The 19,561-nt window shown below is 38.7% G+C and overlaps 2 long non-coding RNA genes across 2 annotated transcripts; both read right to left on the reverse strand.

Annotated features, from left to right (window-relative positions):
* Window positions 1-9,729: 9,729 nt before the first annotated feature.
* On the reverse strand, window positions 9,730-15,867 carry LOC134814095 (uncharacterized). The gene is made up of 4 exons (XR_010160097.1): window positions 15,059-15,867; window positions 13,398-13,462; window positions 12,739-12,862; window positions 9,730-10,786 (listed from the first exon to the last, which is right to left on the reverse strand). It is a non-coding gene; the product is annotated as an uncharacterized LOC134814095 (long non-coding RNA).
* A 2,704-nt stretch (window positions 15,868-18,571) lies between these two features.
* On the reverse strand, window positions 18,572-19,561 carry LOC134823017 (uncharacterized). Its single transcript, XR_010161245.1, has 3 exons — window positions 19,321-19,561; window positions 18,853-19,051; window positions 18,572-18,608 (listed from the first exon to the last, which is right to left on the reverse strand). It is a non-coding gene; the product is annotated as an uncharacterized LOC134823017 (long non-coding RNA).

A 19,561-nucleotide genomic window follows, 5' to 3' on the forward strand; every position in this document is an offset into this window, starting at 1 on the left:
TATCAATATAATCAATATCAATATCAATATCAGACTAAACTATCGAATAAATTATCAAATTATATTAATTATTAATTCGTATACAAATTTATAAATTAAGATATTTAATAATTAAAACATTACAAGTGGTTAAAAACGCCCAAAATCGATCTGAGAGTTTTTCTCGCTTGAAATAAAATTCATTCAAACAATATATAATACAAATAAATTCAGCAATGGTGATTGTCTAAGGGGTCGTTCACATATTACGTAATCACTTTTCGAAAAATTGTTTCTCTAATAACTTAAAAATGTATCTTTTTGGGAATCATGTAATAAATCAATAAAACAAGAAATTTTCAATGAAATAAGAAATTTAGGGTTGTACCCCAAAAGGGAACAGTTAAAAGCTGCGATCACACTAAAAATATTAAGTTCTCACTAAATCGACAACACACACTTCCACTAAAACACCAAACATTTACTCACTCGTAGAGTACTAAGTGGTCTAAGAATTTACATCTTTACAGATGATCCTAAACTTTACGTTGCTTTCACAACTAGTCGCGGTGAGAGGTGAATTTATCCAACATTGACTGTTTTAACATGCTGATGCAATATATCACAAACTTGAGAGAACCATTTGCTTGGGGTATCATTAGAGCTTTAAATCAAAACGATGGAGCAACAAACTCTAGCTCTGGAGACACCAGCATAAAGATGGGCGAGTAGATTTAGTAGAACCTCCTCACCATGAGATTCTTCTGGTTCACAATATGACATGTCTACCATCAAAATGACAAAGGGAAATTCCATCGAGTTGGCATACTTTACATTGTCAGTGAAAATGCTACAACCAGCAAAGTCAAATTCCTCTGCAATTGACTTCACCCTACTCCTAAAGTCCAAAAATGCACTAAGACCGCTTCCTGGATGATTAAGATCAGCTTCGTGAGAACCATTGTGGTATACTGGAATTAAAGCCATTTCATTTTTGATAGTCTTAGGCAGATCGCAAATACATGCTTCATTTTCATTGCAATTGAAACAGACTGACAGTGATCTGAACATCATCATTAACTCTTTTCTAGCAACTTCAGCTGCCCTTTCAAATGAGCCTTTTCCTTGGACACAGTAAAGACGAGGAGTAATTCCACGATGAAAGTGTTGAAATTCTTGATTTGGTAGGATTTGCTTCAAATCTTCTCCACAAAACTTCTCAGCTGTTTCCAAAAATTTTCCTCTTAGTTCCTTCAAAAGCACTGCAATGCTGTAAGTATTTCTCAAATTTCCAGTTAGGAGAACCACTTGTGTGTATCGAACTCGAAGTTCACCTATTAATCCCAGGACATGTTTTGGTACCTCCTTATTAAGTTCCTCTCCCCAAAATCCATACTGCACAATTTGGATCATATCACAACCTACCCATAATATCCTTTGAGATCCACACGGAGTATTCAGGAGGCTTAGTATAGAATGGGCAAGTGGCAAACTGTTATTACAATTTTCTGAAAGAGTATACATAAACTGGCCCGAATTTGTCTTGCAATACTTGATATAGTGAGCAATGCTGTTGTGAAAATCATCACAGAATATATGTTTTCTGTTGTCCTTAAGCATATCAATAAAACTTTCATGGACATGCCTCAGCTTATCGTGATTGTATCTTTTGGTCAAGCTAATGTTTAGAAGGAAATTTGGCTTCACAAAAATTATCATTTTGAATTCCTTACATTTATTCAGCATGTTATCAAAAAGGTCAGGATCACATTTCTGCTCACGTATCTCATCGACAAGATCAACCATTTGGACAGATATAGAATCATCAAACTCTTCTACTAATCTCTTTAATTCAGCGGCAGCACCTTTCCAAGGAACCAAGATAAGGATTTGCTCCTCTTGTCCTCTCATATCAGATAGCAATTTCAGAATCCTTGCATACATAATCAACGTCTTTCCTGAACCAGCAGGACCATTCACAAGAACATGTGGACCAGCAGAAAGGAGTTGATCTTGATCCTGAGTCAAATACTTTATTTGACTGAAGTGCTTGGATTTAGTTAAGTAACTATGATCCGAATGAAGTAACTTGACAAGATTATCTGGTCTATTCTGATGGTTGAGGTAAATCTTTTGGCTCGTTAGCATGTTGTCAATATAGTAATGTATATTTGCAACCAGGTTCCTCGACAATGTAGATTGGACAGATGACTCCAGCTTGTAATTGTCAACCCAAAGACCCATCAAGACATTCTCTTGCTTTAAAAAACAGCGATCCAATTGGATGAGACTGTCATGCACTGAATTTTCTACTGATTTTCTAATCTGACTTGAGACATTTGTTTCCCACCACTTTGGAAAGTCTTTGAAGTCTTGTTTGCACAAAAGAGAAGGCTTGTCTGCTTTATTGGAAGCAATTTCACGGTCTAGAAACGGAAAGGCACGAAAATCCAAGATTCTCAACTCCTCTTCTTCAATCCTTGTACAAGGTAGCGCAGTTGGTTAGCCAGCTTTGCAATCGTGAGATTGCGGGTTCAAATCCCACTGCCTGCCTGGTCGTGGGGTGAGTGTCGTTGACATTCAGCTAAGGATCGTGAGTGGTCTATGCAGCCCCCCCGGTCTACTCAGCCGAATACTCGAGAAATCGGGTGTGAGGGTTAAATGAGGAGCTGCACATTGCAGCAAAGTCTCGGGCGAAGAAAGTATGGTACACACTACCTTAACCGTCACTGGCTAAAAACAAATCCTTCGGCTTCCTGTAATTGGCTGGTTGCACTTGTGTAACAATATGGCTGTTGGAATACTCCGAAGTAAAATAAGTGTCTAGATAAAAAAATAATCTGGTGAACCGCATTATTTGAGTTCCAGCAGATTTCCACGAACGCTGAAAACTTTTTACTGTATCTTGTGCCGGTCTCTTTACTTCTATAATTATCACAGCATGCCCAGGGACTAAGACAACAAAGTCATGCTGACCTGCAGTTGGTTTTTTAACCATCATGTCCTCACACTGTTTCTTTGAGTATTGTAAGTCATGCAAAACAATGATCTTAGGCTGATCCAAATTTTCTAGAGATCGGTAAACTATACACTCAGCATCATAATCAATTCGACTTTGATCAAATGTTTTCTTCCTTTTAACCTCTTCTAACTCTTCTTCCCGGTAGCTATCAACATGTTTCTGAAAAGGAGCTGGCGGTAACATCACAGGCTTACCATTGGTGACCAATAGATCTGACTGAATGAGTTTCCAAAGCTCTTTACCTTGATCAGCAAGATCATCACAGCCTTTAATCTTTGATTTGCCCATTAAATCATCTGTGCAATCCTATTGGAAGGGGTTGATATGTTTTTAAAAGAATTTCAAACAATATACACATAATATCACAATGACCCTATATAAAAATAAAAATACCGAGTCCAATCACAGAAAGTTTACCATTAACCATGAAGCCCGTTTTGATGGTGCAGCTCTTGTAGCAGTTTGTTGACAACACAACGATGAAGTGCGATTTGATAAACTGATGGAATACCACACAGGGCAGAGGTACTCAGCATGCTGTGGGATACATTAGGAAGCGCCTTCGTTTCGAAATCTTAAGAACAACGGTAATTTCTCTCCGGGGAAACAGAGGGCCATAGAAAGAACTTTGTCAATATTAGACAGTTTAGATTTGAACTTGGGGCTGCAAGGCCTAGGGTGATTTTCAAAATAGTGAGTTTTTGGAGGGTTATTTTCATATAATATAATGTCATTGTGACATTTTGACTCACGATTTCACATAGCCATGTGTATATGTGTACTGCGTGACGCGCTTGTTTCGGCGGTCGCGCGCTACTGCAAGCGAGAGGGCTCTGGTTAGAGCAAGTCTATTGTCACAATCCGCCGTTTAAATTGACGGATGTTACTCGTCTAAATTTCGAGTACAATGTGACATTGTGTGTTTACTGTTTGACACATTTTTATGTTTGTGGAACACAACAAGAAAATTGAGAATAATCTTGTGCGAGGGTAGGGACCCAGATGTCGTTTCTAACCCAAATAAACTTTAAGGAGGCTTCTCATCAGTAGCCGCACCTCCTTACTCGGTTTCTGAACTGGAATTCTATGGGCTTCCAGACGGCCAGACCGAGTATTACCACCCCATCCTTCTAGAGTTCATCACAAGTAGCACCCACCTTGAAGATCTTTGACACCCAGACACACCCCATTGGCGAACAAACTTTGGATATAATCTTACATGCTCCCGAAGGAATCCCTGGTTTATGGTCTTTCTCATCGTCACCAGCACTTTCACTAGAGTCACCAGCCCTTTCACTGGAGTCATCAGCCCAATCACTGAAGTATACAGAAGTATAGTTGTGGAACACAACAAGAAAATTGAGAATAATCTTGTGCGAGGGTAGGGACCCAGATGTCGTTTCTAACCCAAATAAACTTTAAGGAGGCTTCTCATCAGTAGCCGCACCTCCTTACTCGGTTTCTGAACTGGAATTCTATGGGCTTCCAGACGGCCAGACCGAGTATTACCACCCCATCCTTCTAGAGTTCATCACAAGTAGCACCCACCTTGAAGATCTTTGACACCCAGACACACCCCATTGGCGAACAAACTTTGGATATAATCTTACATGCTCCCGAAGGAATCCCTGGTTTATGGTCTTTCTCATCGTCACCAGCACTTTCACTAGAGTCACCAGCCCTTTCACTGGAGTCATCAGCCCAATCACTGAAGTATACAGAAGTATAGTTGTGGAACACAACAAGAAAATTGAGAATAATCTTGTGCGAGGGTAGGGACCCAGATGTCGTTTCTAACCCAAATAAACTTTAAGGAGGCTTCTCATCAGTAGCCGCACCTCCTTACTCGGTTTCTGAACTGGAATTCTATGGGCTTCCAGACGGCCAGACCGAGTATTACCACCCCATCCTTCTAGAGTTCATCACAAGTAGCACCCACCTTGAAGATCTTTGACACCCAGACACACCCCATTGGCGAACAAACTTTGGATATAATCTTACATGCTCCCGAAGGAATCCCTGGTTTATGGTCTTTCTCATCGTCACCAGCACTTTCACTAGAGTCACCAGCCCTTTCACTGGAGTCATCAGCCCAATCACTGAAGTATACAGAAGTATAGTTGTGGAACACAACAAGAAAATTGAGAATAATCTTGTGCGAGGGTAGGGACCCAGATGTCGTTTCTAACCCAAATAAACTTTAAGGAGGCTTCTCATCAGTAGCCGCACCTCCTTACTCGGTTTCTGAACTGGAATTCTATGGGCTTCCAGACGGCCAGACCGAGTATTACCACCCCATCCTTCTAGAGTTCATCACAAGTAGCACCCACCTTGAAGATCTTTGACACCCAGACACACCCCATTGGCGAACAAACTTTGGATATAATCTTACATGCTCCCGAAGGAATCCCTGGTTTATGGTCTTTCTCATCGTCACCAGCACTTTCACTAGAGTCACCAGCCCTTTCACTGGAGTCATCAGCCCAATCACTGAAGTATACAGAAGTATAGTTGTGGAACACAACAAGAAAATTGAGAATAATCTTGTGCGAGGGTAGGGACCCAGATGTCGTTTCTAACCCAAATAAACTTTAAGGAGGCTTCTCATCAGTAGCCGCACCTCCTTACTCGGTTTCTGAACTGGAATTCTATGGGCTTCCAGACGGCCAGACCGAGTATTACCACCCCATCCTTCTAGAGTTCATCACAAGTAGCACCCACCTTGAAGATCTTTGACACCCAGACACACCCCATTGGCGAACAAACTTTGGATATAATCTTACATGCTCCCGAAGGAATCCCTGGTTTATGGTCTTTCTCATCGTCACCAGCACTTTCACTAGAGTCACCAGCCCTTTCACTGGAGTCATCAGCCCAATCACTGAAGTATACAGAAGTATAGTTGTGGAACACAACAAGAAAATTGAGAATAATCTTGTGCGAGGGTAGGGACCCAGATGTCGTTTCTAACCCAAATAAACTTTAAGGAGGCTTCTCATCAGTAGCCGCACCTCCTTACTCGGTTTCTGAACTGGAATTCTATGGGCTTCCAGACGGCCAGACCGAGTATTACCACCCCATCCTTCTAGAGTTCATCACAAGTAGCACCCACCTTGAAGATCTTTGACACCCAGACACACCCCATTGGCGAACAAACTTTGGATATAATCTTACATGCTCCCGAAGGAATCCCTGGTTTATGGTCTTTCTCATCGTCACCAGCACTTTCACTAGAGTCACCAGCCCTTTCACTGGAGTCATCAGCCCAATCACTGAAGTATACAGAAGTATAGTTGTGGAACACAACAAGAAAATTGAGAATAATCTTGTGCGAGGGTAGGGACCCAGATGTCGTTTCTAACCCAAATAAACTTTAAGGAGGCTTCTCATCAGTAGCCGCACCTCCTTACTCGGTTTCTGAACTGGAATTCTATGGGCTTCCAGACGGCCAGACCGAGTATTACCACCCCATCCTTCTAGAGTTCATCACAAGTAGCACCCACCTTGAAGATCTTTGACACCCAGACACACCCCATTGGCGAACAAACTTTGGATATAATCTTACATGCTCCCGAAGGAATCCCTGGTTTATGGTCTTTCTCATCGTCACCAGCACTTTCACTAGAGTCACCAGCCCTTTCACTGGAGTCATCAGCCCAATCACTGAAGTATACAGAAGTATAGTTGTGGAACACAACAAGAAAATTGAGAATAATCTTGTGCGAGGGTAGGGACCCAGATGTCGTTTCTAACCCAAATAAACTTTAAGGAGGCTTCTCATCAGTAGCCGCACCTCCTTACTCGGTTTCTGAACTGGAATTCTATGGGCTTCCAGACGGCCAGACCGTCTGGAAGCCCATATTGTGTGTTTACTGTTTGACACATTTTTATGATATTATTTGATAAACTGAACCAGAGAAGTGTGCCTAAAGAAATAAAGATGCCTAGAGAAATAATTAAAGGTTGTCAGATTGGCTTATTAATAGACTTAATATATAAGCCTATTAACCCGTGTTTAGTTTACAATATTGCTATCAGATACGTGTTATATTCATTACAATTTATATATTTTTACTGCTTGATTCAGAGAAATCTAGCTTTTTCCGAGAAACTAATCTTTAATAGATTAGATAAAATGTACGCAGCCATTCTTTTCGTTTGATTATTACTCAGTATATTTTAGTTTTGTACCGTTTTAAGAGCGAATATGCTCCTGGTGCAATATAGTCTTAGGTGCTATTCAAACAATATACACATAATATAGCAATGACCCTATATAAAAATTTTGTAAAAATGGTACAAATTTAAAAACTGAGGTAAAAATAAAACCCTTTGTAATAATATATATATATAAAATCCACTAAATCACATCACAACAAAAAGCAGTTTAGACCCCCATCCAACAAGCACTCCATGACCTTTTAGGGTTTAAGAGTGTTGATCAGGTTAAGGTCCAAATCACTTATTGCCGTGGGTGGAAGGGTTCTGGTACCTCTGTACCCCCTGATAGAGATTATACAGGTTCTGAGTAGATCAAAACGCAGTCTGCGTCTGACAAATGACATCACATCACAATATCGTTGGCCTTTCTTTAGGCTGATCTTTTCAGCGAGATGTTTTAGGAACTGTGAAGCCTCGGTTGCCATTCCTCCTGTAGTACTGAACACCATGCCAGTGGCGTGAAGGTAGCCTTTTCAACATTTAGGACTCTGTCATTGTACTCACGTTTTTTGCTTTTCTCGTGAGATTGGTACATCTGTGAGATGCTCTTGTCACTGTTGGACTGGGCTTGAGGGTGAAGTACCCTTACATCTGTGAATGCCCTGTCCAGCGGCGACCAAAACGATCTCGCACTGATGTCCAGTCTTGCACAATCCTGTCTATTTGTTCCATTAGATAGTTCAAGTGTGGGTGGAACGGAGAGAAGCTGGGGTTCTGTTTCAACGTCTTTGCAAACAGTGGTTAGGAGTTCAGCTATTGTATCTCTTAGTGAATTGTGTCTAAGTGAAACGTTTTGATTGAAATAAATTTTCGTGCACATACAGAATGAATGGTTAATAATTTAATATATATGTAGACCAAGCTCTGTGCACGGGATGCTTCCTGGAAGAATCCAGTTCTTTTAGCGGGGCACCCTACCTAAAGCCAAATTGAGATATAATAATCATATTCCTAGCCTCCGATTTTGCAGGTTAGGGTATGGTTGATATGATTTTGATTTCCACATACACATAGGGGACTTCTGTTAGCTGTAGACAGTGTAAGATTATATCTGAGTGAGAGGGCATCAAAGAATTCTTGTTTGTTAAGGACGTACCCACATGCTTTTAGAGGGAGTGTGGATAACCAAATGGATGCTCCTTTTTCACTAAGGAGTTCTAATTGCCTTTGTGTTGATGGGGATACCTCATTCAAAATAGTTTCACGTTGGTGTTTGTAAAGCTCTTCCTTACGCTTCTTTACTTCACTTATAATTTCATGCTGCAGTTCTTCGTTTAGATGGAAAGTAGTAAGCTGTTGAAAAACTGTACCGTTTTAAGTCACATAGTTTTGTACGTCTTCCTAAGACTTGTTTTCCTTTCCTAGTTTGTAAGTTATTTTAAAGATTTGTGAATATTCCAGTTGCTTTTAGAACAATTTTATTTCAGATAACGATGTTTAATAAAATGATGCAAAGACTTATTTCGAAGATCTAATCAACACCGACTTTTAATATGTAGGAGTACAGCTACAAAATATATATATATAATATAACGGGTGATACTCGTAAAATATTTGTTTCAAAAACAGGACCGTCGACGAGTCCATCTCGGCGCGTCTTGTATCACGTGGTTACCCCCACCCTGTCGCTTCACTATAGTGTACTGTAGAGTTTCTACGATACAGGGGGAGCCGCGCACTCGTGCGCGGCGGGTCATACAACGCGACGTATGACAAGTAGCGCGCTTGTGAAACAAGTGCGCCCGAAGTGGCGCGAAAGCACATGGTTAGGTGAAATGGTCAACCGTTTAAACATTTAACGAAAACTGCAAATTCAGGAAAAAAATAGTAGATATACGACTAAAATCATAAAACTATATATTATAACAGAAGTTACTTTTCAAGCAAAAAGTTGATACATGTTTCGTATCCAAATATCAGAGATATTATGGATACACCATGAAGGAACATCTCTGCGCGGCGTAAGTAAATTTACAAGTTCGCGCGAAAAATTGTCTTATTTTCCTGGCGCTTTGTTCTCGCGCCGGGAGTGAATCACACGATGGGACCACTAGAAGCGCAATTGCGTAGCCAGTTTCAGCGCGCGAATTCCCGATTTTACGGGAAAAAAGTTTGTACCGTCCTTTTTGTAACCAATTTAAATTGTATTTGGTCTTACGAATTGTCTTCACAAATGTTGACATTGCATAGACAATAGTTTATGGAACACGTCAGTATAAATTTTACCGGTAGATTTTGATAATTAACCGATTTTTGATATCGCTCAATTTTGCGATTTTCAACAGACTATTGCGAGAAAAGTGCTCATAGGAAAGCATTGGTAATTGTACAGATTTGTCAGAAATCTTTTGAACTAATAGCATACAAAATTTGAGAAGTGTCCCATGAGCAGATTAGGAGATATAGACGGATAAACACCGTAGTCTTGTGTTCATAATAGAAAAGGCACGCAACTGGAGTCACCCGCGTGCCAATTCTAACAGTTAAAGCATTGAAAATATCAGTAATTTGAAAGAATCAGTGTGTTCTAACACAATATAATAAGACATAGTATCAAAATGATCAGTTACCACAATGGCTTGATCATGAGAGCAGAGGACTGATTCTCAATAAATGGAAGCAAGGAGGAACCATAATATGTGGGTTCGAGCCTGACCAGGAGTTGAAATCTTCGATTTCGAAGATTTCAACACCTGGTCAGGCTCGAACCCACATTCGGATGAATGTTTTGCTTTAACCATATAGTTTATCAGTACAAGATTAATATAATATCTTATTGAGATAAACAAATAAATTCAGTAGTTCGATAAAAACACCAACACAATTACAATTCTCCATCATTCAAATTACTACCGACACGTCATTGGCCTCAATTTTGCGATTTTCAACAGACTATTGCGAGAAAAGTGCTCATGGGAAAGCATTGGTAATTGTACAGATTTGTCAGAAATCTTTTGAACTAATAGCATACAAAATTTGAGAAGTGTCCCATGAGCAGATTAGGAGATATAGACGGATAAACACCGTAGTCTTGTGTTCATAATAGAAACGCACGCAACTGGAGTCATTTCAGATACGCAAACCAAGATTTCATCCATTATAGCGTTTTCTCTTCTGTTGCTGGCCAGTGCAATAAAAAAGACTGCCGTTGGGTCATTATTATGCATGAAATGAATTGCTTACAGTACATGCATATGCATGATATAAAAAGTTAACTCTTAACTGACATTGCTTGCTTTTCTTACAATTTATGAACATTACATTCGCGCCTTCCATCAAGTAGAGCCAGTAGAATTTTGAAATTTGACCAAGCAATCTGGACTTTGCCAATGTTGTTGAAATACTATTCAAAGCTGATCAAGAAAATTACTGGAATAGTTCCGTCTCTCCTACAGTATTTTAGACCTATTCTGCAAAATATTAGCGCATAGAATTAAAACAAGTTCTTCTATGTTGATTGTTGCGTGCAGCGAGATGAAAGATTTCTTCGACAGTTGAAGAGGGCTGAGGGGTAGTGAACCAGCTCATCGGTTCATGACTTTCTTTTGTGGCAGAATTAAATCCCTGTCAAAGATTGATAATATCAAACGACTTTAAAACATAACCTCAGTAAGTAGTGTATCAAAATTGTGTGCTATGTACCCTATGTAATAATATAATAAGCATATAAATTGAACTCAATCACAATAATATTTGTTCGTTAGCATGGACAAATAATTGGCAATAGTAATTTCAATCAACTTACATCTGTTCTCAGACAAGGAATGTTACACTTTTAAAGTAAAGAGATCTAAAACCAACTGTTTATGTACTACACGCTCCTCCGCTACACTGACCGATCCAGTAAAATAAACGGAGCTTTAGCACCTTTAATCAGTATCTGATGAAAGGTGCTAGAGCTTCCAAATGATACTTTGACTTCTCTATGTTTTTCCTTTATTCCTAATTTCTACTCACACTCACAGTACTCAATTTAAGTTCAAGAAAGGAAAAGATGCAATCAATCTACGTTGGAAAGAGTTATTTGCTTAAACTCAACCAAGACTCTCAAACAGCATTTGAAGAACATTCCACTATTCAAGCAGACTTACACTCGTGCTCGGTGCTCCATCTTTGGTAGACACTACCGTCGAACAAAAATTGTCCTCCGACAAGATTTTATTACAAAGTCTTACACCCAATCTTACTCCAAAGTCCAAACCATTCAAAAACCAGAAGAAGAATGAAGATTCTAATTCAACAGCAGAGTTTGTGGTAATGTCTAGAGAAGACCACATCAGGACAACTATGACTCACCGGTAAAGCTAGGCCAAGATTTGTGAAATAGAAAAGAAAAAACATCCAGAGGATTAATACAAGCTTCTTTTAGCTTATTTAATCTTTTTGTCATCTAGGAGTAGACATAGTTTGAAATCAGCATCACAGTCGCAAAACAGAAAACAATATTCGTGGTTGATATCTTTTCACTGTCGCTAAACGTGTAGACAATTTTTATAGATGTCCATGCCATACTCTTGCAGTAAGTATTTTAGTGGTATTTCTATTAACTAACTAAAATAATTTCCACAAAACGGACGTTAGCCGAGTCGGAAGGGGCTGGCTTTCGTATCCAAGGACATGAGCATTGAGCCGTTCATACAATGGGAGTGGTACGAGGGCGAGGTATACAATCATAAGTACGAGATCAGCTGTCAATATACAACCGCACTCCTGGTAAATATACTGAAACGTGAACGTGAAGAGTATCGTTTTCAATGCAACATGCCTACTTTCTCCAAATTCATCAAAGAACAAACTAGACTCTAGAGAGGATCTCAACAGCTGGTTGACACGGACGGGTACATTTACTCCAGGAAGGAGCCTAAAGGCTATAGATACAGCTCTCTACTCTGCTTTGCGATGCCGGAAGAACAACCCTCCTACCGATTGTTCCTGTCATGCCTACCTCACCCTGTCAGATAACTCCTTAATCCGATAATTTCGGCTAGGAACAATATTTTTCTATGGGACTAAAAGCAGTTGATAGATATCAACTATAAAGTCGATTTCGAGAGAATTTTGATGAAGATCCCCCCCCCCCGGCCCCCTCAAAAAAAGGACGAAAAAGGGAAACTTCAAATAACCAGTTGTTCCATATCTGTTTCAAATACTCTGATTACTCTAGCAAGGTTGTCAGGTTGACTAGGGTTCTTAGTTGTCCGTCAGGCCTAAAAGCAGCACGTATACTTATATATGGTGTTGTGCCTTTGTTACATAGGGCGTTCTTTTGGTGGATATTAATTTATTAACACTAGTTTACATAATTAAAGTCTATTAAATTTAGATTAAATCTTGTATCGTCTTACAACGTCTTACAAGGTCTCATAACGTCTTACAAGGTCTCATAACGTCTTACAAGGTCTCACAAGGTCTCATAACGTCTTTACTTAGAGCATATTTACTATTTGATTATTCTAGAAAGTTCCAGAATATTCTATAGACTCAACATAAAATGTAAACAGTATTACAGTACTTACCAAATGGTGTGTGTCGGAGGGAGTTGTATAAGGGCTATCAAACTAGAATTGTTAAGATGTTGTACAGATTTGTATTACTGAATTGTCCAGTCACCACTTCAATCTCTTCCTCTCTATTTCTATTCTGCGGTGAGAGTATCATTAGCACAACAATATAGCCATTACAGCTAGTGACTAGTGTATCCTAAACGCAACGAAGCATAAGCGCATTTGAAAAAGTTCATTAAATGAGAATGTGAAAGCTTCTTTATTAACCTATTGTATTTCATAGTTAAGATGCAATAAGTATTATAAGTGTGTCTCAGAATAAATCGATCAAAAGATAAATATAACTGATTAGAACAAAAAAGAAACACAGTGCTTAGTCGCTTTGAAGTTTGAAAGCAGTGCATGTGGCCTTCTATCAAGAACACGGAATTATATAAATATAAGAAAGACTATAGATAATATTAAAAATCAATAGGCCTAGTTCTTTGAAATACCTCATACAGCTGGAGGCCAACAATAAGGAAAACAAAATTTAAGGGAAACAAAATTGAAATTTTGTTGCCATTACAATGAATAATAATATTATAATAAAAACAAGTAAACAGGGAGAGATATAGATAAAGAGGGGGAGAAAATATTATACAGAATGATAATTTGTATTGTGAACCAACCTGAGTTGATGAGGAATCCATCCCTCCGTCGCTTTTGAAATTATTGAATTCATCATTACCCTCATCTGAATAAAGGTCATGTTAATTATCAACTACACATTAGCCAGTATTAATTTAGCCAGATGCTTAGCAATGCACATAAATATGTGGACGGTGCATTCTTGGAATTTGTACAGCCTTACGATGAAAATGATATCAGATCAGTTGCAACTTGCAGTGGTACTTAGATCGAATCCAAATAAAATAATTGCATAAAGTGGACACTTTTTATGCACCATTATTTGTGGAAAAAATATTTGGACTATTTATTATTTATATGTGCACTTTATTTTTATTGATAGCCAGGCATAATGACAAGCTTGTATCTAAAAAGCTAAAAACATGATCAATGATCTGGCATACAGCGTGTGGTCAAGCTCAACTAACAGTGCTTTAAGGGGGCAGGGGGGGGGGGGGGGGGGTCTTAATGAAAATTCTCTCAAAGTTGACTTTATAGTTGTTTCTGATAGAGTGGCTCGTAATATCTATCAGCTGTTTTTGGTCCCATGGAAAAATATTGTTCCTAGCCGAAATTATTGTCAAAGGTCAGCGGTTGTGTATAATTGAATTGCGCGAGCGATTTTCAATCGCTCGCCCTGAAAATCGAGTCTAACAATCTATCTTCTCCTGAATTCTTTGAGCAATCACCTTGAAAATTTTAAGATATGTTCTAAGGACCATTCAAAAGATTCTGTTCTATCAGAATTTTAAGATAGGCCTTAGAAAATTTTTTATTCGATTTTGACTTGGACTTCGATTTTTGAAGATTTTTTAGGTCCAAGACTTTCAAAATCGAATGAAAAACTTTCTAAGGCCTATCTTAAAATGCTGATATAGAACAGAATCTTCTAAACGGTCCTAAGAACATATCCTGAAAATTTCAAGGTGATCGCTCAAAAATGTAGGAGAAGATCTAGATTTTTAGACTCAATTTTCAGGACGTGCAATTGAAAATCGCTCGTGCAATACAATTACACATAAGCGCTAACCTTTGACTGGCAATAATAATATTGTTCAGCTAGAAACAATACTTTTACATGGAACCAAAAGCAGCAGATAGATATCACTCCCCTCTATCAGAAACAACTATAAAATCAATTTAGAGAGAAATTTCATAAAGACCCTCCTGCCCCCTTAAGTTTTCATCATTGGGTGCATTGTGTTATGTAACCTTACAGGTGTCCAGCTTAAGATTGGGAATTGAGATAATTTATCATCTAAGAAAAAAAAGTGATCTAACTTACCACATGCAGAATTCATGACCAAATCAACTTTTGATATTATACAATTATACAATCTTTCATGGACAGTATGTAGTATCTGTACAGCCCTACAACCAAGACTTGTATTGATTGTAGAATGTAGATACTGCCCATCATGAATAATAGTAGTATGATTATAGTAGACGACTTTTGAGATAAGAGAGAGAAATGATACAAGGGTAGGAGTTGTATATAGAAATTATGGCTTATGTCATTATGACTAGTAGGAATCTTAACCTTATTCCTAACCAAACTGTTGTGTACTTTATTTAAACTACCTACTATACTTGGTCTTTAATAATGGTAGGTTCAGTTAAACGAAAAATATTGGATACTGCACTTCCAACTGGGTGTACTTACTTGTACTTGAAAAGGTCTCCTCCTAGTCGTTGGAGTGGCCTGCACCACACAGTCACTCCTTTCACCGATGTATTAGGCCGCTCCAATGTACCCTGTTTGTTGCTTGTTGTTCTGCATCTTCTATTGTGATGTTATCGACAACTGTGAAGATTGTTGCATCCTCCCGGACACATGACAGCCAGTTTTTCCGAGGTCTACCTCTTGACCTTTTGCCATGCTTTGGGATCCAGTGCAGAAGATAGTCAGGTATTATTTCTTCTGGCATCCTCACCACATGGCCAAACCATCGGAGCCTAGCTGCTTGCACGAAAGTATCAACTTGGTGTAGCAGGTTTAAAATAAAATCATTTCCCTCACTTGCCTGGCTTAGATTGGATCACTCCAAATAAAGTGTTAAAACTGTGTCTTCACCACTAACCAGTAGATTCATTCATTCACCTAAATTGAATAGATTTGAATAATTAATTGCAGTGGCGTATATAACGAAGGGCCCCATTGAAACACACTTTTTTGGAGATTTTACAGGCATATCCTCTAAAATCCCCTAATTTGTTCAATTTTAGGGAAGGGGGCCAAAAGGGGAGAGGCGCGAACAGGGGGAGCATTTTTGGTGGGGGGCTCCTTCAGGCAAGAAATCTTCAAAAGAGGTCTATGGAAGAAATTCAGGTTGCGTGCTTGTGAGAAATGTAAATAGCAGTAGATTAAGGGAAACCTGCATGGCAGGCTGGAATCCATACGATAGGACATTAGATTAAATGGTCATAATGCTAAGTTTCAGAAATCAAGCACTTTAACGGATTTGGCACAAGTCATGAGAACTCACAGTATAGCCTCAAATAGACAAGCTAGATAAACATGTGTGCTTTGTACTGGAGACAGTATGTGAGAATTCATGGACCTGTAATGTACAGCTATCAATATGATATCATTTATTTGAATATCTTTGAAATTATCAGATCAAGGATTCAACGAAGTCTCATTTGGAGATTAACAACAAAGATTAGGCAATGTACTAGTTTAAATATGTGTATTTACAAAAGCTCGTGCAGGCATGTAATACATATAGCATGGCATTTCCGAGACTTGTAAACGATATCAAATTCAAATCAGCCAGAGCTTCAAAATCAGGTAACAATGCAACTTGCTTGAACAGTAAAAAATAAAATAATTAAGTAGCTAGTAGGCGGTTTTCTGGTTCTTAAGTAATCAATACTAGTAAATAAAGAGTAGCGCTCGATTCCACAGGCTATCTTTATACTCATAATAATGAAATATTTATACAAGCTATATTAGAATACATTTGAATCATCAATTATTTAATAATTTCCTGATTCAAAATTTGCATATTTGTTTTTTGTAGTTTTGTTTATATTGAAAAAATAAATTCGGATAGCGCATGGTCGCGCGCGCAACAATAACGTCGTATTTGTAAACTAACGTCAAAATAACATATCACGTACACGTAACGCGCCGACGCCAGCGCGACTAGCAGCGCCAAACAGCTACTGTGGATAGCGCGGCTCTACGCAACCTGGTCCCATCGTGAATCACTAATTAGCTAAATGCTTCACTAGTATAATCTACAATCTAGATCTACAATACGAAGTAAGAGTTACCACGTTACTCTTTTATTTCTCCGTTAAGCCTACAATTCTAATAACTAACAATAGAGTATGAGGTCAATTAAATGTCCATAGATATGGATTATAGAAATTATATAAACACATAATTGAACAGCATGAGACAAGTGGAAAACTAACAAACGAATAGATTTCAAGCTCGTAAAGGATCGTTGCTGGATATTGGAGATTTCAAAACTGTAGTCCGACAGTCAAAGTTCTCTTGTCTAACTTTAGTGCGTATCGAACTTGACTCCAGATAGAGCACTTTAGTTCGACAGAGTCGAACCTCAGGGTTTGTCGAACTACATGGTAAGTGACGAACTAGAGTGCGTGTCGAACTTGGGTACGTGTACCGAATTTACCATGGTAAAAACATCTTCACACCGTAAAATGGGCAAAAGCTACAATAACGGTTCCTCCGACATTGTTTACAGCGGGCAATATCCTTTATTTCATTCAATTCTTCTGAAGTGTTCATGACCAAATTACGGTCTTTAGGATCGTCCATTAATAATTTAAGGAGGCTTTTGCCGGGACAACCTATACACCCTTTTAATTTTGACAGGGCAGCTCAGAAGTAGATGGTTCTAAAACAAAACATAAATAAATCTAATCCCTTTAAAATAAATATGCTACCTTCTAGCTTACTCATAGAACACAACTCGGAATGAGCTTTTATACTAATTCATATTCAAATCAAGCGGTAAGTAAATATTGATAATATAACTAACTCTACTGCATTATAATCCACCTTGGGTGGCTGAGAGGACCAATTCGTTCTCTCGACAGTTCAGGACTCAGAACCCCTTAAATTTTTTAATGGCAGGTCTATCCTGTGAAGGCACCAAATAAATCTTTGCAATTCCCATCCAAAATTCTTTTCTAAGAGGGCTATAATCCCATTGTGACGTCCGGTGTTGACGTTAGTGGCGTAACAGCCACAAGATCTTAGTGGCGAGTTGTCTAATGTCGATCCTAAGCTCATCACAATGCTGCATCTTTTCTCCCGTCAAGGTAGAGCGACTCCACTTTCAGATTCCGAAGGTCTTCTAACTCATTCTCTTTAGATCGCTGCACTATCTTTGGATTTCTTCAGTCTCCTGAAATATATTATGTCACAATAGATCATTAGATGATACGTAAAGATACTGTACAGGCAATCCATGATTGTTGATTTGTTTGCATACCCAAAAATATTTCTTTTATATTAGGATGTATTTGAAAAGTAACTTAAAACGACATGCAGAGCGACCAATAACGCCTGAATCAGTGCTTGGTAGCACAAACCGGAGGTTAAAAATGAATATTTGACCACATGGTGACATGGTTGTTGCATGGGTCACTTGCAAGTTCATATATCACATACTTGGTTTTACATTTCGGAAAGCAGCGTGGGTTTCAGAGTTCCGACTCCACTTGAGGATATGCTCCTGATAGCGTAATCCAGTTTCTTTATATTTGGGATAACCTCCGAAACAGAAACCATGTCCCCCTCCGCCGCTTTTGTGGTGATGTAGAATGGCTTCAGTACCGCAGTAGCTTTGGTCAGAAGATCCCAATCGTGAGGAGTCATCTGCAAAATTCAGTTGATCAATACTTAGCCTGTACATTGAGAAGTGAGCTAGGAATTAGGAGGTCCAGCGGACAAGAATTTGTTCCAGTTACATTCCAGGGACATTGATTCTCTAAACTTGATGTTAACTAGTGCTACTCAGAAAATGAGCGATGAGTCAAAAGAGCTGCATGTAAACTGACCTGTTGAGATGCAGACAACGATAACTCTGCATTTTGAGCGGTGATTGTTATTGCATATTTTTTATTCTGAAAGGCCTGGAACATCATGTAACAACTGTTCCATCTCGTGTCCACTGCAACTGGTCTGATGAGACTTGCCTCTACTGCTTGATTTTCATTCAGTAGACGTTTACCTGCATGTGCGGGATAGTTTAACATATGATAGTTAAGAAATGATAAACGCAAGTCGTAACAATGATAGTTTTGCCAAGATTATGTCACTCAACGAACATGTACCTACGGCAACATTTTAATCAAACGTTATTAATGTGTACATTTCAGTAAGAAAATATTTTGAATCAGCCGTTATTATCAGATTAAGTATGTGACAATGAAATCATCAAACAGAAAACCTAAGGTAAATGTAGTGATTCTCACCTGCAGGGGTTCTAAACTCCTTGATAAGACTCTTGATCTTTTTGATAAGCCGGTTAACTCCACTTTGAGAAAAACAGAATTCTTTACGATGAGATTCAGTAGATGGAGAAAACAGGATCCAGGCGGACAAAGCCTTTTTCATGTTCGAAGCAGTGTCGCTGATAACGCAGTGAAGTTTCTCTTCGGACAGACCCCATGCCTGCAGTACAAATGACACATTGTTCTTTAACGAGTCACGTAATAATTTGTAATTAGAAACTATGTGGGCAGCTAACGGTTAATATTTTCTACTATCAAAAAGCTAAGCGCACTCTGATGAACTCGAAATGAGCATGTATTTCGAATTTTACAATCTATATGGCATTGGCAGTCCTGAGTTCTGAGTTTGAAATTGATCATGGGGTTAGAAATGACACAAATTAGATATATATATGAGCTAAATTATTCAGATTTAACGATAGAACTTACCGGTATGTGCTCGGTTATAGGGAAGGCATCTCAGTACAATAACTTTTCTTTCGAAGTTTGTAGTTACGAAGTGTATTATGACCCCCAAATAGGAATCCAGCGCTTTTGACAACCAAACATCACAGCTCAGACTGTAATCAGCTCCTTTCAGTCAATAAATTTCTTCAGTTTAAACTGTACTCTATCATATAATTCAGGAAACAGTTTTGTGCGCACCACCTTCTCTGAGAGTATGTCAAAC

Source organism: Bolinopsis microptera, chromosome 1, assembly GCF_026151205.1.
Source record: "Bolinopsis microptera isolate Bmic1 chromosome 1, MBARI_Bmic_1.0, whole genome shotgun sequence".
Classification (NCBI taxonomy): Eukaryota; Metazoa; Ctenophora; class Tentaculata; order Lobata; family Bolinopsidae; genus Bolinopsis; species Bolinopsis microptera.